The 23,247-nt window shown below is 45.4% G+C and overlaps 1 protein-coding gene across 1 annotated transcript in view; it reads left to right on the top strand.

Annotated features, from left to right (window-relative positions):
- The window catches only part of TBPL1 (TATA-box binding protein like 1), a 280,230-nt gene that overhangs the window by 19,374 nt on the left and 237,609 nt on the right, over positions 1-23,247 (top strand). Inside the window, exon 3 of the mRNA XM_086927040.1 lies at positions 13,702-13,782. The gene's annotated coding sequence lies outside the window, so the exon portion shown is untranslated. The remainder of the gene's footprint in view (positions 1-13,701; positions 13,783-23,247) is intronic.

Here is a 23,247-nt window from a genome sequence, read left to right as displayed (position 1 = left end):
AAAACCAATTTTTGTCTGTATAGCATCAACAGCAACGCTTGAGTCCGCTTTGTGTCAAGCCGCCATTTTGATTCAATCAATAACGTCCCCCTGCACACATTCAGGGACCTGGTCGTGTCTTTAGTTGAAACGGATTGTGGGACAAGAAGCAAAAAGGAAAAGGAAAAAAGTTCCGCCGGACCTCGGGAGCCGGCCGCCTATGTCATGTGCGACCTTTGGCCACACCAGGGCAATAGTGAAGCTGCAGCAGGTGCAAATAAGCTTCAGACAGTCTTACAAGCACTGCTCAGAACTCTCAACTATGGCACTCAACATCCAGGACTTGCCATTCGGATCTTGGCGCATTGTGCTGGTTCCGACCTATTCACACATCGGTCCACTACTGACATCACCTCATAAGCCAACGGGGCACCCCACGCCGACTTTCGGCGCAGCATTGTAGGATGGCCACACCAGTACGGCAATTTGCTGGACACCACCTCGGTGCCATCCGGATCTCGGCGCGTTGTGCTGCCTTCGGCCTACTGTAGCCGCAAGTGCGGACGCAACTCAGTTGGACGGCGAGTGAAAAGATAAGGGGCGCCCCACTGCAGCCGAGGAGCCTCCATCTTGGGGGAGACGCACAGCCCCCACTGACTGACGCGACCTCACAGGCCAATGGGGCGCCCCACGCCGATTTTCGGCGCGGCATTGTAGGATAGCCACACCAGTGCAGCAACTTGCTGGACACTAACTCGGTGCCATCCGGATCTCGGCGCGTTGTGCTGCCTTCGGCCTATTCGCACATCGGTCCGCTACTGACGCCGCCTCACGTGCCAACGGATTTTCTACGCTTTTTGTAGCCCTATGCCGCATAACAGGTCATGTGACTTGTTTATAAAACTTTTCATTGGTTCATTTTACTTTTGGTTTCCTAAAGATGGAAGGCTTGGTCATATGACCTAAAACGATGAAAGCCCCACCTTGTTTCTGGATGTTTCAGACTGAAGCTGGCGTCAGCATGAGAGCACCACCATCTCGTGGCTCCGTCGTGGTCATTCCGCGAGCAATCATGGCAGCCGCTCCCCACCGGAAGCCTGCAGGAGTCGAGGGCCCCCAAGACTTTTGTAGAATCTTCACGGCTGAGGGGACGCTTTTGAGAATGGAGCCCAAGCCCTAGCAGGCAAGCGTCCGAGTTCCAAGGTGTCCCAGGGCCATTTTAGTGGACCAGGCCCAAAACCGAAGAGCCGTCCGCCATTTTGAGAGTCCTGTGGCAGCCGCCTATCGCTGCACTGCAAGAGTGGGCGGAAGTCAACTACATGGTGAGCGAGACGCTGTAGCCGCAAGAGCGGGCGCAACTCAGCTGGATGGCCGCCACCTGGGGAGGCCCGTTCACGCCGCCTCCCCCACGCCCCCCCCCCGGGCCGCCCCACGCCAATTTTCGGAGCAGCATTGTAGGATACCAAAACCAGTGCGGCAGTTTACTGGACATCACCTGGGTGCCATCCACATCTCAGCGCGTTCTGCTGCCTTGGGACTATTCGCACTTCAGACCGCTACTGACGAGGCCTCCCCCCGCACCACCCGGGACGCCCCACGCTGTTTTTCTGAGCTGCATTGTAGGAAACCAAAAACCAGTGCGACACCCAGGTGACATCACCTGGGTGCCGTCCAGAACTCAGCACGTTGTGCTGCCTTGGGACTATTCGCACAAAAGACAGCTTCTGACCATTGTTGTTTTTTTTGTCAAAAAATGTTTAAATGTATTTACAGTTTTTGTTCCGTTCGTTATATTTAAAAGTTAATAAAGTTTTATAATCCTACTTTGTTGGAGTGCTATATATTTTTAAAAAATCGGGTGAATGGGGCCTTGAATCGGGTTATTGTCGTGTGGGCTTTGCAAGTGTACTGCTACAGGATCGGACATTTCAAACTCAAATGCACGTTCTTTTTCTTACCTTTCCGAAGCATGGAGCGCAATAGCAGGCAGAGAAAGGGTGATGCAAGTGTTGAACACTGCCTGGCCTGGCAAGTTGCTGGCAGTGCCCCCCCCCCCCCCCCCCACCCCCCCCCCCCGCCCGCTCCTGAAAGAGGACACACACACACCGCCGCCCCGAGTACTTCACAGATCTTTAAAAGACCATGCGCTTGTTCATGAGGCTTAAATGGTTTATCACCCCTTCTAGAACCCCTGCATCGACCCTCTGACGTTTCCTGGAAGAATTACCACGTAACACAATACCAAGCCCTGTCACCTGAAACCCCCGAGGAATCGTGGGGCATATTATCAAGGGGGTTTATCTCCGCTTTTTTGGCTTTAAAAGCCAAGAAAGCGGAGATAAAATGATCTCCCTATTACCAAGCTGTCGCTAACACCAGTTAGTGACAGCTAAAAGGAGATAGCGACCATCTTGGGCCCCGCTTTGCATGTCAGTGATATTTATCACTAATGACATGCAAAGTGGGCGTGCCAAGATGTTAGCGACTGGAAACAGTCCCTAACATCGCTATCTCCTATTACCAACTTTTGGAGATATTCGCGCTAAGCGCGAATATCTCCAAAAGCTAACACCTGCCCTGAGCAGTTCTTAGCCATGTTATCCAATGGGAGGTGGATAACATGGCTAAGAGCATTTGCTCGATAATGCAGGAATATCGCTGACTTTTCAGCGATATTCATGCATTGCGGCAGTTTTTTATCGCATTTGCGATAAACCTTGCTAATAGCAAGGTTTATCTGCGATAAAAATCGCCGATGTGCGGCGATAATTTTTGTCTCTAAACAAGTTAGAGACAAAAATTATCGCTAGTTGTTGGTAATATGCCCCCGGGTTTTTGCTTGCAGAAATCGGGAGGCGGGAGACTAGCACTGAAATCAGTAGTCTCACGCCTGAATCGGGAGGGTTGGCATGTCTGGATTCTCTACAGCTGGGGCCATAAACTACATCCGCAGGGCCAGGTGATAGCCTGGGACCGGCCTGGCATCTAAAATGGCTGCCGTGCACGACAAAATTGTGGCATTGGAAAAAAGGCAAGATGGCGCAGACAATGTTTATCAATAAGGATTCATTTATAACAAAATATTTTATCGCAGTGACAAATTGGCGGTCAACACTTCCTGATTTCCATCGAACGTTAACAGACGTCACGCAGCAAAAAAAAACAAAAACACGCACTGCCGCTGGAAGACATGTATCAACATATATGAGCCTCCTCAGCCACCCTCAGAAAACATAAGGGATCAGGATACGTCTCCCGCACCCCCTTATACCTAGTAATTTAATTAAAACGAAACACAAAATGGCGAATTCCCGATTCGCTACCAGTTTGCGGCCCAGTTCCCGGCCCGAGAAGCGCTTCTACCGTGAAAAATCATTTTTTTCTTTTATTTTCCCCACGGGACCCTTTAATAACCCCAACAACATTCCTAGGGGGTCAAGAGGGGTATACCTTGCCCCCTTTCATTAAATTCCCCCTTCGTTTTTCACCTCTTCTTCTCTCTCGATCCTACCGAGAGATAAGATGGCGGCCGCTCCGGACTGTTTAGAATGTTGACAGACACCGGGGAGCCAATCAGCTTCGCATCGCAAAGTTCCGTTTCGCGAAAAGTAAGCGGAGCGCAGCCCGGAGCGCTGTTACAGATATATATCTTGTTTTGAACGTTAATTTCTCAAAATCCACTGGAGCACATATATTGAGACCTAGCAAAGGCACATCGGGCTAACAGTCCCTACAATTTTGCCAAGTTTCGTGCAAATCCATTCAGCCGTTCGAGCTAAAAGTGAGGCCAACCGCCCTATGGAAATTAACATGGGGAAAACGCGTTTTGGGACCCCCCTTTTTTCTCGGCCCCCCCTTGACGAAACCCCCCCAAATTTTCAAGAGCTGCTCAGAAACAAAATGTGCCATTTTCCTGAAAATTTCAGCCGATTCCGTCCACAAACGCCAAAGTTATTAGACATAGAATTTTCAAAAGTTCCATAGACAAAAAATCCTAACTATATATACCTACTGGCGACACGCCAGTAGGTAATATATACATATACATATGCATATACATATGCATACACATATACATACACATATACATACACATCCACATACACATACACATCCAGTGCAAACTGCAACTCCGGTCTCCCAGGAACAGAAAGCAACACAAATCCCAAAGTCAAGGCAAGTTGTTATTCTATTTGGCAAATAGCAGCAAACGAAACTGGTTGACGACGTCGGACAGCTTGCAGGGAGTGGATTCGAGGCAGAGGCAACCACCCTCCGCGGATTAGATACACATCCAGTGCAAACTGCAACTCCGGTCTCCCAGGAACAGAAAGCAACCCGAATCCCAAAGTCAAGGCAAGTTGTTATTTTATTTGGCAAATAGCAGCAAACGAAACTATAAAAATATATATATATTTTTATATTTACCTACTGGCGGTCGCCAGTAGGTAGTTATAGTTAGGATTATTTTCAATTCAAAATCTCAACATTCTATTGTGAATAACTTTGGCGCCGGTTGAGGAATCTGCCTGATAATTTCCTCAAATGTGCCTCACGGCGCCCCGGTCCTTCCCTGAAAGTTTGGGGGGGATTTGTCAAGCGGGGGCCAAGATAAAAGGGGGGTCCCAAAACGTGTTTTCCCCATGTTAATTTCCATAGGGCGGTCAACCTCACTTTTAGCCCGAACGGCTGAATGGATTTCCACCAAACTTGGCAAAATTGTAGGGACTGGTAGCCCGATATGCCTTTGCTATGTCAAGATATGTGCTCCAGTGGAGTTTGAGTAATTTAGGTTAAATAAATATATATATCTATAAGCGCTCCCCGGTACGCGCACCGGGGCGCTAACCAGCGCGCTACGCGAGTTCGCGCGCGGAAAGCTGATTTGCTCTCGGGTGTCTGTCAACATTCCAAACAGTCCGGAGCGGCGCCATCTTGTGTCTCGGTAGGATCGAGACACAAGAGGTGGCAAAAACAAAGGGGGAAATGACCATAAGGGGGCCGATTAAGACCCCCCTGACCCCCTAGGTTTGATGTGGGGGCTATAAAAGGGCCCCGCGGGGCAAAAAAAAACCACATTTTTTTTTAGTTGCGCGGGGGCAGCGCCTGGTACGCGCACCGCGGAGCGTACCGGGGAGCGTTCCATGGGGAAAAAAGAATGATAGTTTTTAAAAAATGTAGCCTTTTTTTTATAATTTGGAGGTAGTTCTAAAAAGAACTGTTTTTTTTCTTTTTGTTTTATATTTTTTTAATGTTTTTTGAACATTTTGTACTTTTTTTGGCTTTTATGAACTATTTTATATATTTTTTGTTATTTTTATGGGGAGAAACAAAAAACAGGGAATTGAAAATGGCTCAACTGGAGCAACAAAAAAAATCAGGAAAAAATTAGGGTTTTTTGGGGCAATTGTGGTTGTCGCCAGCAAGGAGGATGAGCTTTATGCTCTGCTCACCATAGGAGATGGTGAGCAGAGCAAAAAATACATGCGATCCTGAATTCACCAAACCGTGGTTGTATGCAAGGGATCGTCTCCCTTGTCTCTGGTCCCAATGGAGAGGGTTGCTTTCTTTTGGAGGTGCTGGGTGAAGATTGGGGAGGGTTACTGGCCAGTTCTCTCACCTCTGCGGCAGCATAGTTGTTGGGATGCTTGTGCTGCATGTGCCTAATCATGGTGTTATTACCAAATGAATATTTTTTGTTAGGGTTTCCCCTTGAAAGTTCAATGCCACAGATTTGGCAAGTCACCTTAGGCACATTGACTTTCTGGTTGCCCTCTGGGATAGAAAAAAACTCCCATACAATGTGCTGCCTTGGCCTGTATGGGGTATAGTCTTCTCTCCTCCTCCCTCCCTCCCTCCCTCCCTCCTCCCTCCTCCCTCCTCCCTTCTCCCTCCTCCCTCCTCCCTCCTCCGTCAAAGGACAAAGTCAGAATAAGGAAAAAAGGTGGGGGCTTTCATCATTTGGGAGAAAAAAAACTGCCCTGAACCAATGAAAAGTGTTATTTCCAGGTCACATGACCCGGGCTTTCATCATTTGGAAACCAAAACTGTTCTGCACCAATGAAAAGTGTTATTTCCAGGTCACATGACCCGGGCTTTCATCATTTGGAAACCAAAACTGTTCTGCACCAATGAAAAGTGTTATTTCCAGGTCACATGACCCGGGCTTTCATCATTTGGAAACCAAAACTATTCTGCACCAATAAAAAGTGTTATTTTCAGGTCACATGACCTGACGCTCTTACGCCACGGGGCGCGTCGCGTAAGCGCGTCAGATGCTTACGTAGCGCGATCGTATTCGCTCGAGTACTTCCGGGTGCGCTTACGCCGTGCGTATCACGCGAACGCGCCTACGCAATACGTCACAATGTTTTCGTTCGCGGCAAAAGCGCTAATGGGACGCTCACCGGTGCGCGACCCGGGGCGCTCCGGAAAACTGCGCTTTCCAGTGCGCACATCGGGGCGCGCACCATGGCAAAAAAAAGAAAAAAATGTATTATATAAATATACAATAAAGGATTCATTATAAAAAATATTACATTTCATAGGTTTGAGGCCCTATATATAGTTAGGAATTAGCATTTAAAAAAACCTATGAAATTCACAGAAAAAACCATAGGTTTCACACCAGTTATAGTTAGCTGGAAATTTTACTGACATAAAACCAAAGAAATTCCAACGTTATAGTTAGTTGGACTCACTATAACAAGCGCGCCTGCAATGCACTGCTGATGACGTCACATATTACATCACTCATGACATCGTCAGTGACATCACTCATGACATCACTTATGACACCATCCTTGTGACAGAGTGACAGACCTCCTTTTAGTGTAATGTAACCCTTGAAATAGATATTCAAAAATAGAAACTAACATTTTCAAAAAAATGGAGATACCCATACCAGTTACAACAACCAATTCAGTAATTCCAACATCTATATACACATCCAATCATTTACCAACAGATCTATATAGTCACTCCTACATATACTCACTCATCATATGTAGTGATACATCTATACATCATGTTATACACCAACAGTCATCCAAAAGTTACTCGCACACATACTCGCACATGCAAAAAATTATTGAACATCCATTTATTTGCATATAAAACTATACACACACTACCTCTTTACTTCTAAGGAAACTTACACATACTTACTCTCTTAAACAATCACTTATATAAACATATACTTATTTAAACAGGAACTCTTACAATCTCTTACTCTCACATATACTCACTTATATACATCAAAACTCACATACACTAGAATAAAATATATGTTGTTACTAAAAAACACAATAGTGAGACAGTCATTCACTCACTAACACACACATATACACACTCATCCACCCATACAGTCCTGCACATATGCTGTCTTCAAAACACATACAAACAGTGAGTCAGTCACCAACCCATGCAGCTACTTATACACAAAGTGAAACACTGATACATATATTTCAATATTTAAAAGTTACTCGCCAATATATGTATTAAAAAAAATACACTTAATAAAGCAGTTAACCAATCATTTAAAAAAAAAAACATCCATTTACACACTTATTTAACCATTTATTCTTCCATCAACCTTTACAAATATTAAACATTAATTTTAAAGAAAGACACACATTCACTGGCTGGTGTCATCAGTGATGTCATGAGTGATGTCACTGACGATGTCATGAGTGATGTAATATGTGACGTCATCAGCAGTGCATTGCAGGCGCGCTTGTTATAGTGAGTCCAACTAACTAGAACAATGGAATTTCTAACTAACTGGTGTGAAACCTATGTTTTTTTCTGTGAATTTAATAGGTTTTTTAAATGCTAATTCCTAACTATATATATCTATCAAGAGACTTCCCCAACAGAAGAAGGAGCCCAGAGGAGACCGGTTGGAAAGAACTTTATTCACCATTCAACAGCTCAGGCAGCGGCGAATGCATTTCGGATTCACTCCTTCCTCAGCGCCCAACACCTGAAGTGGAAAACACAGTGTGCTAATGTCTGCTGCCTTTTGAATGATTGGCCCGAGTCCGCTCCTCCCCTTTCGCGATGGCGACCACCTGTTGCAGTTCGTTGGTATCTCGTAGAAATGCAACTCCCAGAATGCCGCAATGTTCAACAGCCCAGGTAGGTGAAAGTATGGGGAGTGTTGATGTTGCAATCCATAGTTGCGGAGCCCAGAGTTGTGCAGGACACAATGAGTCCACCCGCTGTCCCCTGGTTCCAAAGCCTCTCCTCGGGTCCCCTCATAACTGCCACAACCCCCACAGTGAAAAGTCCAATGTTCAGGGGCTAATTGCGAGCTGCAGATTGCCGCGTTAGAGGTAGAATACCTCAACTGATCACGTCCTTCTTATATATTAATACACACTGTTACAGAGTTAAGCTCTTTATTTTCCTTATTATACTTTTCAGAAAGGCAGTTATTGTGGACATACAATACACATTTTCCGTAATTGTAAATGTAAAAAGGCCGGACGACACTGCCTCCATCCCCCTTGTTTTAAAAATGGCATAATCCATCTAGCTCTTTCCTAAAAATACAATTTACAGAAAAAAGTCATATGGATAGTTGATTGAGTTGAAAAATTATCACACGGACAAAGACATACATTTTTCGACCAGTCGTTAACCTCAGGAAAGCTGACCAAACGGTTGAAACAGTCAAACCTAAATCTGGTAAGGACAAATCTGTCATACCCTCCTGTGCACCAAAGCAGGTATGGTTGTACATTATAAGTGGGGCTCTCTGTTTTATGGTATTTTTTTGTTGTTGCCATTTCTGTCTGTATTTATCCATATTTCTTTTTTGGGCATTTTATCTGTATTTTTCCACATTTAAACCATGGCCACTACACTGACCACTTGAAATACTGACCCCTTGAATTAAGGTGCTCTTTCACACAGACTCCTTTCTCAGACCTAAAATATATATATTTGCCATCACTGCAAGTCAGTGGATTTATTATGAAAGTCTTCAATAGACACACATGAAATAACCACCTTTTCAGACACACCGGGTGCTGTTGAAAAGCCATAGACTTGTTATAAATGTCAATTTACTGCAGAAGAATCAGAATTTTCAGGCTTTGTATTTGAGGATGAGATCAGTGGAATCAGACCAGCAGGAAGAGCAGAAATGGAAAAGCTTATAAGTAAATGTACTCCAGCGCTAAGAAACATCCTTCAGTGAGCAATAAACAGGTTATTGGCATGCAAGTGAAGCATTCTTAGGAAGTACCTCCTATCCGTCAAACCTATTCCTTCTGGGCTGACCTGCATAGCTCAACTAATGCAAGCACCCTCACTTAACACCTGGTGTCTCTGGTAACAGAGATGTGATCTCACGGCTAGACTATTGACTTTGGAGCTAGGAAACCAAGGTTCGAACCTCGGGCTCTACTTCACATCCTGTGATTCTGGGCAAATCACTTAATCTCCTAGTGCAGTGGTTCCCAAACTTTTGACTCCTCAGGACCCCCACTGAAACACTACTGGAAGCCGGAGACCCCCAAGCAATTTGTACAATTTAAATTTCTTGTTAAAAATGTCTTTTGAAGCAGGGGCAATTTCAAGAGGGAGACAGCCTGAATTGGGTCTATTGGCATGGACATGTATGCATACAGAAGTGTATTATTTATTGGTACCCAAGGGCTGTGGAAAGTGAGCAATCAGACAGCAGCACAAAAATCCTACTGCTGATCCTGGCTGCATCTATTTTTACCTGCCTGCCAAGTAACGTTAACCTATACACATGTGCCTTTCAACATTTTGTTTCTTTCATTGTATTGCCTGTATTTTCATTGTTGTGTCTGCTGTTGTCTGTCTTCCCCCGTTGCCTGTACGTGGTCCGTGCCCCTTTTTCTTCCCTCTGTTCCCCTCGCTGTCCCCGTGCTCTCTCTGCCTGGTCTTTCCTTCTGTACCCCTCGCTGCCCCGTGTCTCGGCCCGGTTTTCCCTTCTGTTCCCCTCGCTGCCCCTGTGCCTCTCTGCCCGTTCTGCTTCTGATCTTAGCTGCCCCTATATTTCTGTATTCTGTATTTTGCCTCTGTGCTATTCGTTTGTTGTGCCCATCTGCCCTCTGTGGCACTCGTTTTTTTCCTCGTTTTTGTGCCCCTTTTGCCTTCCGTTCCACTTGTTTATCCCTCGTTTTTTGTGCCTTTCTGTCCTCTGTGCCACTCGTTTTTCCCTCGTTTTTGTGCCCCTTTTGCCTTCCGTTCCACTTGTTTTTCCCTCGTTTTTTGTGCCTTTCTGTCCTCTGTGCCACTCATTTTTCCCTAGTTTTTTGTGCCCTTCTGCTCTCTGTTTCACTCGTTTTTTGTGCCTTTCTGCCCTCTGTGCCACTAGTTTTTCCCTTTTTTTGTGCCTTTCTGCTCTCTTCCACTCATTTTCCCCTCGTTTTTTGTGCCTTTCTGCCCTCTGCCACTCGTTTTTCCCTCGTTTTTTGTGTCCTTCTGTCCTCTGTTCCACTCGTTTTTTGTGCCCTTCTGCCCTCTGTGCCACTCGTTTTTTTGTGCCTTTCTCCCCTCTTCCACTTGTTTTTCTCTCGTATTTGTGCCCTTCTGCCCTCTGTTCCACTCGTTTTTTTGTTCCCTTCTATGCCACTCGTTGTGCCCCTTTTGCCTTCTGTTCCACTCGTTTCCCCAGCCGCTGTGCCCCCTGCGGCCCCGCCCCCCTGACTGCCCACTCGCTGCCCCCGCCTCCCGATTGTATTGTTGTGGTCTCGCTGCCCCTGCGCCAACATTCACAGCTTTTGTGTGCTGTGAGGACGCATGGGCGTTTTATTTTTCACTATGACGACAGGTACTCGAGTCCTGCGGACACCCTGGGAATGTCTCACGAACCCCTGGGGGTCCGCGGACCACAGTTTGGGAAACGCTGTCCTAGTGCCTACCAAATTGAATGTGTCCTTGTGTAACGAAACCGGTGCTCATGTGAAGCACTTGTGATTGATGATCGATGTTTCGGGTCTAGTTCGCGCTACATAAAACTAAAAAAAAAAACGGGGGAAAAAACTTTCCCCCAGTTTGAACGTTATACTACGCGAGTGAGCGGTCCCGAGCCTTCCTACGGAGCCGCACTGATACATGTACATTTCCTTCTCTTTCCCTTCTATTGATTTTATTTGAGTTTTTCCTCGAAGCCATTCTTTCCATTGTACCTTCATTTGCCCCCTTTTAATTGTGTCCTCTTTCCTTCGGATTCCTTTTTTCTGTATTTCATGCATGCTTTACCTTGGCACGCTTTTCCCTTCTTTGCACCCTCGTTCAATTTTCCTCTCACCTTTTTGCATTGTCGTTTCGGTTTTAATAATTTCTCCGTCACCTCGTTTAGCCTCTTTGCCCCCATATCCAGGTCAAAGTTAGGGGTCTTGTTAACATTGTAGCCCCCCACTTGAAGTGGATTTAAGGGGCTACAATGCACCCCATGCAGTGCCGTTTAGATAATTTTTTTCTTGGGGGTCCCAATTTATAGACCCACTCGTGCAGCCCTGTTTGAAGCAGCATCTTTGGTTTCCTGAAAGCGCGGGCGACCTTGAAAAACCCCTGTATTGGGCTAAGATTGGCATTCCGACAAAGTGTGGATTTGGCACCGACCACAATCAGGAGTTTGTGTGTGTGTTGGTGAGTGAGGGAAGGAGGCACAGGTCTTCGACCTTGGCCGGAAGCCCTGCGTGGAACTGGACTCTGTTTGCACTCTAGAGAAAATCCTATAATCCCATGTTGTCACTCCTTTAGACTCGAATGTGGGGTGCTCCATTTCAAGTGACCCAATTCTAAAAGTTAAACTTTTTTAAAATCGATCTTCACTTTTGAGCTAATCCAGTCATTGTGTTCAAGTTTGCAGCCTTAGTATAGTGTTTAATGCTGCCTCTGAGCGCTTCAGTTTTTCGTAGCGAAAGGAAGTAGGGGCGGTTAGGGAATTTGCAACTTTTTTTTTTTTTTTTTTTTTAACTCAAGCATTGCACTTACATTCTTTGCTGAACCATGCTGAAAATAATAAAAACTAAGGGGCAGTTTCAGGGTCACTGCAGAAGACGCCACCCCACTCTTACTGCCCTCACATGTCCCAGAATTTTCCTTGCCCTTAATTTCGCCCAGATTTAATATCTGGAGATGCTGCGTCTATGGCCGCTGTTTAATTACCTACAACAGTCACAGACAGTGAAAAATGCAGATACAATCAAATTGTGCTTCATGGTAAAGAGTGCAGCTGGAAACAAACGGGGTGCTGAGGCATTTAATGGCGTCATACCACAAACCCATTGCGCAGCTGGCAAAACCTGTGCAGCTCCGAGAAGCCACAATCTTGGCACCATGAATTATGAAAAAACGTTGCCTGGGGCGTTTCAAATGTGTACTCTTAGGAGAGAACCTTAATTACCTAAACGGGTAAAAGCGCTTTACATTAAAGCACTGGACCAATGATTTATCTGAATATTGTCGATATCAGTTGCCACCCACGTCACCCGCCGATGCCGCTTCTAGCGCCTACTACAGGGTCTAACGTTTCAAAAGCACTTCCACTTTTAGTAGACACAGTAACAGACGCCGAGAGGCGTTGATTTCTTTACATTAAGGTCCATTCCTATGGGTTACCAAGACCAATTAGATAGAAAATAGCAGGGTTTCAACACCCCTCTCCTGAGTCAACGTCATCACACGTGTGCCGCCTGTTGTCCAAATCTCCCATAGTTACAACTGGCAAGGAGGTGCTACTAAGCGGCCGCTGGGACGGGCTGGGTACTTCCAACAGCATTTTTAAAAATGAGTTCATGGATTGGGCTTCTTGGCGCTAGAGGGTTTCACAAACATTGCTCATAAGGAGAAGTTCTGGTACTCCAGGTGGAACAATTTGGAAGTGCAGGCCCATTTAAAGCACTGACAATACCTCCCGCCAATGTCATGTGTGTAGACAGGGCTGAGCTTCCCGGGCACACACACAGACAGATTTTGAGCTGTCAGCCGCAGCAGCGTACTTCACAGGTCTTTAAAAGACCATTCACTTGTCAAGAAGTCTTTGTTGTAAATGCTGATAACACCAGGGGCCATACTTAATCTGTGAGCAATCACCATGCCATCATGTTTTGCAACTCTCTGCTGGAGCACGGCAGCGCCACAGAATGTACTAGTATTTTCCCGTTTTTACTTATAAATACAGACAAAGGAAAACTTGTTTTTCGTCTGTATTTATATGTAAAAATCAGTTTAAACGGAACACCGGGAGCCCTAATTATAAGTTACCAATGTCAGTTGGTACTGGAACACCGTACATTTATTCAAGTCTCGAGACTTGCATGTGTAGTAATATTTTTATGATTTTTGAGGCTTGTGTGGCATACATTGAGTTCATATTGTTGCTGGGCAATCTCTGCCTTTAGATCTACTGACAGTGTTGAACCAAATATCATCGAGTTACGTAATCTCAACTTCACCTAATTAAACCACCATGACTCTTTTTCAGTTTTTTTTCTTCACTGTTCATGTAAAACTGGTGTTTATATTAATTTGCTTACCTGATTTTATTGTCGGTAGAAGGAAGTTTATGGAACCTCTGCAGTGGGGCATGCTGTTGATCATGTGACAGAGTTTTGAAAGTGATTGTATTTTAGCCTGTTGACAGTAAATTTGTAAGTTTAACTTAACAGAGAACAGCTTGAGTATGCTTATTTAAATGTGTGTTATCCAACTAACAGAAAGTGTTCTATCTAGGCTGGCAACATCAGGCTCCATATACAAATCTGCCTTACCCAGGACAGCACCATGCAGTGAGGAATCCAAGTTCTGTATAAGGTAAGTTTAGCTATGGGTTGCTGTCTCCCAGGTTTTAAATCAATGTTTTTTTTTTAAGGACGCTTCTGTTTAAAATGATATCTTTTCCAGTGGTAATCCTACAGGGATAATCAAAACATCCCAGTGGAGTTTCTGGGGAATCTTTGTGCACACTCGTCACACTTCTGCCTTACTACTCCATTGGTTTGTGAGTGGTCCTCGTGATAAAGGCATGGTTTGCTTCTCTCTGTTTAGACTGCCAAAAAGAGTGTATGTAGGCAACACAGTATAATATTTTATAGTGTGTGTATGTGTATTCACTGAAAAACAGGTTGCAGGGATGTTATGGTTAGGAAATGGAATTAAAAACCGTTGAAATTTACAGAAAAAACAAAGGTTACGTTCTAGTTAGGCTGACATTTCACACGACACACAAGATGATGGACAGAATGTTGCACAATGGCAAAACATTCACCCTCAGTCACAGATCTGAGTTTAATCCATCGTTATTTTGCTCACCAAGCCACCCCAGTTCAGACATGCCATATGCAAATCAGTCTTGACCCTGTGCCTCATAGGAACAGTCCAGCCTGAACTGCCAAGTCATGCCTTCCCTGGACCGGAATCAAGCATCCTAGGACCATTTTCTGGCTATCAGCCGTCTTCAGCCAGGATAGCTTGACTCCAGTGGCATAGTGAGCAAGGGACCCACGTCTGGGCATACCCTTCCCACATAGGGTGAACAGCAAAACACACAAGATGATGGACGGAATGTTGCACAATGGCAAAACATTCACCACCAGTCACAGATCTGGGTTTAATCCATCGTTATTTTGCTCACCAAGCCACCCCAGTTCAGACATGGCCATATGCAAATCAGTCATGACCCTGTGCCTCATGGGAACAGTCCAGCTTGAACTGCCAAGTCACACGTACAAAACCAGAGAAATTCAGCAGTTATAGTTAGCGGAGCCAACCATAGCCCTCGCCCCAACAATGTACTGCTTATGACCTCACATATTACATCACTGATAACCTGATGTCACATCACTGATGACCTCTCAAATGACATCACTGATAACACCATCCAGTGACTGAGTGTTTTTTTAAAGTTTGAGTGTTCAATATATATACGAAGGTTTATTAGAGTATCAGTGGGTGTTCTAAGTGGCCGTTTTGGTTGGTGATTGGGTACGTGAGTGGCTGTATGGGTGATTTATTGGTTGTCTGAGTACCTATGTGGGTGTATGAGTGCCTGTGTGGGTGGGTGATGCGGTGTTTGCACTCCTGCATGGATGAGTGAGTTGTTGAGTCAGTGCGTGCATGGGTGAGTGAACGCATCTGTGAGACAATGTGTGGGTGACTGAATATGTTTATGACTGTCTGAGTGAATGGATATGTCAATGGTATTTGGGTGAGTAACTGCATATGTGAAAGGCAGTATAGGTGAGTGATGGAGTTTGAGTGACTCTGTGAGTGGCTGTATGGGTGAGTGTGTGCTTGTCAGTGACTGTATAGGCGAGTGAGTATGTGTTAGTATCTGTATGAATGAGTGGGTGTGTGTACAACTATAGGCGAGTAAGTGGCTGTGTGATGGACTTTGGGCGAGGGAGTAGGTGTGTGAGTAGCTCTATGGGTGACTGTGTGAATGGATGTATGGTATATGAGTGGATGTGTGTAGACCTATGAATCGGTGAGTGGGTGTGTAAGTGCTGGTATGGGTGTAGCAATGGTTTTGAGAATGGTAGCATGGAAGTTGGAGTGGGTGTATGAAATGTGGGTGTGTCGGAGACTCTGTGGATGATGTAATTGGTGATATCATTTGAAATGTCATCAGTGATGTCACTGGCTATGTCATGAGTGATGTAAATGTGAGGTCCTAAGCAGTGCCTTGCTGGGGCACGAGTTTTATAGTTAGCCCAGCTAACTATAACTGCTGAATTTCTCTGGTTTTGTAAGAGAGAAATGTCAGCCTTACTATAATGTCCCTGTAACCTCTGGGTCTAGGACTGTCCTTATGAGTGGTTTGTCAGTGGGTGCGTAGGTTTGTGACTGTGCGTAGGTACCCCATAGCCCTGGATGGCCTAACCGATGGCGTCCTGGGATCCCATGACATCCCAACTTACCTCTCCAACTGGTGGTCTCCTCCAGAAGATCTTCTTGCCCGAGCCTCCGGTGTTGTTCTGACCAGAGCCCCCCGCATTTGTTCTGACCAGAGCCCCCCGCATTGAAACCAACAGGGCTCCAGACGTCAATCCTGCACCTGGCCGCCCCAGTGCCGCTGTTGGTGCACTGTGTGTGCTATCTTGGATCCCCCTTTGCCCTGAGCTAAACCCTTGGAGATTTGCTCCCACATCCAAGTGCCGTGCCTGTGAGCAGCCACCACCCAGAGGCCCCCTATCCTCCATTGGATAACATTGGGCCTCAGCACTCTGCACCCGGCTGCCCTGAAGGTGCTCTTTGAGTACATCCTTGACCTGGGGAAGCCCTTTTTCTAAACCCAGAAACTCAACCCACAAGACTGTTTACTTCCCTAGAAGACGATAACCCTATTTTTCTTCATATGATTGCATTGACTATTAACTGTTTTCCTCTGAAAAATTTGTTTGGAGGGTATTTTGTATGGGAACCTAACAAACTGCGTTTTGAAAACAAACAATTTCCTTGCCTTTTATCTTGGAAATGTCCCAGTGTGATATCTAGGCATATCGCACTGAGTAGAAAAGTAATCTGAAAATTAATTGCATAATAACTTTACCTGTTTCTGAACATTTGACTTACCTGTAACAAAGACAACTGCATTCAATTACATTCAACTGTATTAGTCTGAAATTACTATATTTACTAACCTGCACCAAGTCCTGCTTGGTTCTCAAAATAAAATACAAAAAAGCAATATTTTCATACAAAACAATTGGTCAGAGCTCAGTCTTTGAGTGTGTAAAGTCATTTCTTGCCTGATGTGTACAATAAATGCTTAACATTACCTTCTGATAAAGCCTTCCTTACTGCTCGCTGACTACCACAAATAGAGAGTTAGGTGCTATCTACTGTTACCTCTGCCTACCTTTGGGGTTCCACTGGACTCGGTGCACATTATACCTTACTTTGGTATAGTATATAGAGAGCCAGCTTCCTACATAGTCTTATCAGAATTTATTACTATGTCATTGTTTCCACAATACCTAATTAATGCCTCTAATTTCTTTTAATGCAAATTGCATTGCTGCGTAAGGTTATAAAATCATCCACGGAGAGGAGGCAATGGATGTGGGCATCCTCCCACCATTTCAGGTGAAGCAACCGTGCAGACTCTTAGGTTTTAGGCAAACCAACTAAATACAGCTTAAGATTGTTGGAGCTAGCACACATCTCTGATGCAAACCATTCTCCATACTTATTTTCCTTGACAGACCACCCCTTGCCCACTATTACTCTGGCCCAGTTATTGGTGTGGACATCTCGTAAGAGTCTCAATAGATATTCTAGGGTTCCTGTAGTTTTTAATTTTATCCGCAAGATTTCCTGGTTTACTATGTCAAATGCTGATCAAAAATCAAAAAAACAAGCATACATGGCTACCCCAACTTCACTTGACTTACGAGCAATTGCCTAGAGACTTAAACAGTGATCAATGGTGAAGTAGCCTTCTTTGAAGCTCCTTTGTTCTATTGGAAGCAATTTCCTCTCTTCAGTCTATACTTTTAGACTATTCAATAGTATTTCCCCATATATCTTGGCCCCAACATCCATCAGACTAAGTAGTCCGTAATCTTTCGGGACCATAGGATCACCCTTTTTAGGTCTCGCTGAGCCAGCTCGCCTGCGCTGCCCTGCGAGACTTTACGTAAGAGCTTTTTAATTCTAAACACACGCTTGTGCATGTGCTTTTTTCCCCCTAACTTGCAATTGGCTTGTGCATGCGTGTTAACTAAAAAAACACCTCGCAATTGGTGTAAGGCGGGTGATTGTCCCGCCTTCTTTGTTGGTGGCCTAGGGTCCTTGGGAGCGAGCATTAATGCCATCTTTTTTCAATTATCTCGTTGGCGTTAATTGTAAACAGATGGTCCTCGCGTCTATGCAGTCTCCGCTGTACCCGCCCGCCCTCAATATACTCAGCACCCTCTCTCCTATGTCCCTCCTCCTGTTCCCCTCTCTGCCTCTCCCCACTCCCCCCAGCATCTCTCCCATTAAGGCTTGCAAGTTTGGGTTTCAAACACTTTTTTTGTAAATGCACAGGGGTAGCCTAATATGCAGACATGCACATTGCATGCCTCTTTCCTTGAGAGCTTTGAGTGAAAGCTCAGTTACATTTATGCTAATTGTTTTGCAGTTTTAATTTATTTAACAATACAAACCGAAAAATGGGGAGTGCAATTCTGTTAATCTCCGTGCGTGTTTTTGTTCAGTTTTTGTTCGTGTAAGAGTAGTAGTACAGCAATTTCTCTAGGGCGTTCGTTGTTTTCAGAGCATGTCACATGTCCCTTCTCCAGAAACACTGAATGGAAATTTGAGACCCTGACTAGAAGGCAGCGGTAAAAAATGGTTTGAAGTAAAGTGTCTTAATTGTAGATAGCTTGAGTGTAAGGTTGATCAATTCAAACCGGAATATCTCCTTATATGTTAATATAGCATCCAGATAGCATAGTGTACTTTAAAATACAAGCAGACCTCCTTCAGTTTCTAGCGGTTTATACTGCTATACTGCCTCTCTGTATGCAAACAACATGGTGGTGATCACTCCGCGCACCACAGCATCCACTCCGCGCCACAGCATCCACTCCGTGCAACCGCAGCATCACTCCGCGCCACTGCAGCATCACTCCGCGCCACTGCAGCATCACTCCGCGCCACTGCAGCATCACTCCGCGCCACTGCAGCATCACTCCGCCCCACTGCAGCATCACTCCGCCCCACTGCAGCATCACTCCGCCCCACTGCAGTATCACTCCGCCCCACTGCAGCATCACTCCGCCCCACTGCAGCATCACTCCGCCCCACTGCAGCATCACTCCGCCCCACTGCAGCATCACTCCGCCCCACCGCAGCATCACTCCGCCCCACCGCAGCATCACTCCGCCCCACCGCAGCATCACTCCGCCCCACCGCAGCATCACTCCGCCCCACCGCAGCATCACTCCGCCCCACCGCAGCATCACTCCGCCCCACCGCAGCATCACTCCGCCCCACCGCAGCATCACTCCGCCCCACCGCAGCATCACTCCGCCCCACCGCAGCATCACTCCGCCCCACCGCAGCATCACTCCGCCCCACCATCACTCCGCCCCACCATCACTCCGCCCCACCATCACTCCGCCCCACCATCACTCCGCCCCACCGCAGCATCACTCCGCCCCACCATCACTCCGCCCCACCGCAGCATCCCTCTGCGCCACCGCAGCATCTCACACTGGATCTAAATGCAGTGTGAACCGTGCTTCTAGTCGACCAGAAAACGGAGTCACCCACCCTTACTTGCTGTTTGGAGTGCTTGTTTGTTTTGGCTTTTTAATTTTTTTGGGCGGGCTATTAGGGAATTCTTTTAGGGATTGTGAAGGGGTTTCAACTTCATGGTTCTCATATCCGACTGCGGCTTCTTGTAGCTGCGTCACTGGATATATACCAGATACCTTGGGAGAAGTACTCATAGGGTCATGTGAAAGTGTGGAAGTAAACGGGGTACTAAGAGTGTCAACTTTTGAGAAGTCTTCAGACTTCACAAAAGACTCTCCATAAAGCTAGGGTTGCTTCTCACTTTTTCAATTTGGCTCCTGCAAATTTACTTTTAGGATGTGCAACAATATGTTCTAATATTTTATCCTCAAATGTCCCTTGCTTTGGTCAGGGATATGCATATTTCTGAGTGGCTTTAAACCACTCATGAGAATATTTTAAAAATTTGCTCCCAATCATTTGCAGGCCTCGAAAAATCATACAAATGATTCTTGACCTACAGGTCTAGTGGCTTAAAAAAATCTTCTCATCCTATTTGTGTCTTGACCAATAAACTGGTGTCAAATGATGTGATCGTGGGCAAATAATTTAATTAATTGAGCCACCATTTTCTTCATTATTGCATATGAGAGCACCTTCAAATGAGCAAGTTCAGCTTGTCTGCTGTACAAAATACTTTGCATCCAGGCAACCAGAGGCACTATCACAGGGGAATGCCCTATGGATAAGCTGGTCAAAAACATTTGCCTACTCGTTTCCCCTGATACCACTGATCCCCAGGGTTCTCAACAAATGCATGACGAGCAACATGACGCTCATCCTGGTGGCACCACAATGGGCCAGGCAGACCTGGTACTCTCAGATAATGGAGATGGCACAGGGCCCCCCCCACAAGTTCTCGAAAAGAAGAGACCTACTCTCCATGGAAAACTGAGAAGTTCTACACCCAGAGCCGGAGAGCCTCAACCTCTCAGCCTGGCTCCTGAGGATTTAGAGTTCGCACATCTAAAACTACCAGAGAGCACCCTGCGGGTGCTGCGAGAGGCAAGAAGGCCCAGCACACGCAAGTGCTGTGGGGAAAAATGGAAAAGATTCACTCAATGGTGTTGCAAGAAAAAACTACATAGAAAACTGACCAGGGAATCTACGGTGCTAAGGTACCTCACGCACCTAATAAAGGCTAAGCTAAGCTCATCCTCGCGAAGGGTACACCTGGCAGCGATTGTGGCATACACAAGAGGAGAAACAGGGAGAAGCTTCTTCACATCTCAAGTCGTAACAAGCATTTACAATGCAATGGTTTCGCCTTTGGAAAAGTTAGAGCTATTGGCATTGTAAATGACAAAATTTGTATTTATGTGTTGGTTTTGAAAACAGATAAATAAATGGCATTGTCTTTTACATTGCCATTAGCTTAATGTCTCGCAAATGTGAGACCTATTGAACCCTATGGACGAGCTCAGCAGACAGCAATTACTACCACACACACACCCAGAGGCCCCCCCCCCACACACACACACACCCAGAGCTGTGCGGCTGTTCGCCAGGCGAAACCTAAAAAGGGAAAAAAAAAGAGCGAGAATCTGTGAAGGAAATTTTTTTTCAACAATGGGGAAAAGAAGTAAAGGTGAAAAGAAGGAAAGGCTAAAGTGTGGTTCAATGGAAGAGTGAAAGGACAGATGTAATGATGGATGGAAACGTGAAAGGATGGATGAATGAATGGAAAATTAGAACGGTGAAAGTCCAGAGGGATGCATGAAAGAAGAGATGGATTGAAGGGTGAGGTAATCAATGGGTGAACGGATGGATGGATAGATGGGTAAAAGGAAAGATAGATGGCCTGGAGTGTGTAGGTATGGATAAATGTGTGAATGTGTGAACGGGTAGATGAATGGATGGGTGAGGGGAGGCAGAAAGGCTAGATGGATAAATTAAAGAAATGATAAAGGACGAGTGGGTGAAAAGATGAATGCCTAAAAGGATGACTGGATGGATAAATTAGTGAGCGAGTGATGGATAGATAGAACTGCGCACCGATAGCTGCATGAAATAGTGAAAGAATGAATAGGTAGATGCACCACAAAGAATGGACGGATAGATGACAGGAAGGATGCCACTGTGAACAGAATTCTTCTGGTGTGGGTCGCATAGCAGGTATAGATCAAAGTGGGAAGTCACTTCGTTCTCTGCCTGCTCCCTTGACTGTTGACCTTGTCTGGGACAATAAACTGAGGGAAGCCGGGCAGGAAGCTGCGGCAGTAATTGCTTGTGCATATTAGTAACCCATTCGCCAGGCCCCTGGCATTATGAGAGGAGAGATGGGGGGATACATTTTGCTTCTGTTTAGCTCTTGGGTTTCTCGCTGCTGGGTATTAGTGTGAAGTTTTCGTGCTCAGACTATGTTGAAAAAAGCTTGAACTGAAGAACGCGGCGATTTATTTAACATTGAATCCCAGCGCGCATGAATCAACCAAACAGTGTGATCCTCTGCAAAATCCAGTAACTCTCTGTAGGCCTCCTTGTTTGCCAAAATTTTGAGTGCTTAGAAACGAGCTAACCATATTGCAGCTGTGACACACACTGGGCGTTTACTTTTTTTTTATTTAGAGAGAAGTCCCAGTTTTAATGTTGTTAACCACTTTTTAAAACAAACCGATATCAATTCAATATTTACCATGTAAAGCCTTCTCTTTAAAAAATAAATGGATCTGTAACCTAACGTGAAAAGCGGCAGGTATCATCCGAGTGATAACATCCAAGGGGACAAAGACCCGGTAAGATAAGGTGATAAAAATAATTAATGCTGTCATTAGTAAAAAAGAGAAATTATAAATGCATGTAAATGGGATAAAAGCAAACCGTCAGTTCAGGTGAAGGAAAGACAAGTGGGGGCATTCCGGTATTAAATTTTATTAGTAAACACAGTTTGGCTTTCTTGTGATCCATTGTTATTAATGCTGAAACGATTGTTAGCTACGAGGGAGCACGTAGGCCGTAGGAAGGAACAAAAAAAGACTGCCGAACTCCGGGAGATGGAAGGCAGGCCCGGTTACCCTGAACAGTGTTCCAAGTCGTGACCTGCAGCTGAAGCACAGAGATCAGCGGAGGGCACTTGTTTTTAATGGTCCTTGTGTTTCATAGGCCTGGCCTAAGGTGTGAAAAGTCCATATTTGTCTACTGTGCACTGCACACTTGTTTTCTTGATAATAGCAAATATGGAGTGTGTGACCCGCGCGTGGTGATCATCTTTAGAAACGTCATTAATTTAATGTACAAAATTAACCTTGTTTAATCATGCTGCCTTCCACGCCATTAATATACACAACTTTTAAATGAATTTGCTTCATTGGTCTCCATTGGTGTTAGGCGCAATCCTGCCACAGAAAGAAGGTGTTGTGTGTTACACAGACTTTCAAGAACATGGGCAGATATTTGCCCACTGCCAAGAAGCATTCGCCCAGTGCACTGTTAATAGTATTAATGGCCTTGGTTAGCACAACTTCCTGCACTGCACGCCGTCTGGTACAACGTTGACTGTGTGGCCTTATTTTGAAGCCACACATTTCTTTAAATGTGACGCAATGACGAGCCTTTTCGCCTCATGAACAGCGGTAGTGATGTGGTGTTGTACAGGAGGGGAGCGGATGATCGCTGTGACGTCCTCCAGCTGGCTAAAATGAGCAGACGACCACCACACCCTACAGAATGCTCAGGTTCCATATGAATAACAAAGAAACATTATCCCTTAATTAGTATTGCTGGCAAAACAGCTTTCCGAGCAGACGGAAATAGCACAATGAAAAGAAGTTGCAGATCAATGCAATTCCTTCCAACAGTAAACATGCTGGCCTGTATTTCACTTTCCATTGGTGCTGTCCTCTAAGGGGAACAGCCTCGACAGGGGACCATCTGACGACTGTGTACCTACAATAACTGCACATATGTTAACATTTCGTAGGGCTCTCTGGGTTTCATTCTTGTAAGGTCCATGTGAGGTTAATAGAGTACCCGTTTCTTACCCTTGCGCACAGC

Source organism: Lissotriton vulgaris, chromosome 6 (assembly GCF_964263255.1).
Source record: "Lissotriton vulgaris chromosome 6, aLisVul1.2, whole genome shotgun sequence".
Classification (NCBI taxonomy): Eukaryota; Metazoa; Chordata; class Amphibia; order Caudata; family Salamandridae; genus Lissotriton; species Lissotriton vulgaris.
The sequence above is the reverse complement of the archived record's forward strand: the minus strand, read 5'-3'. Positions and strand labels throughout refer to the sequence as shown.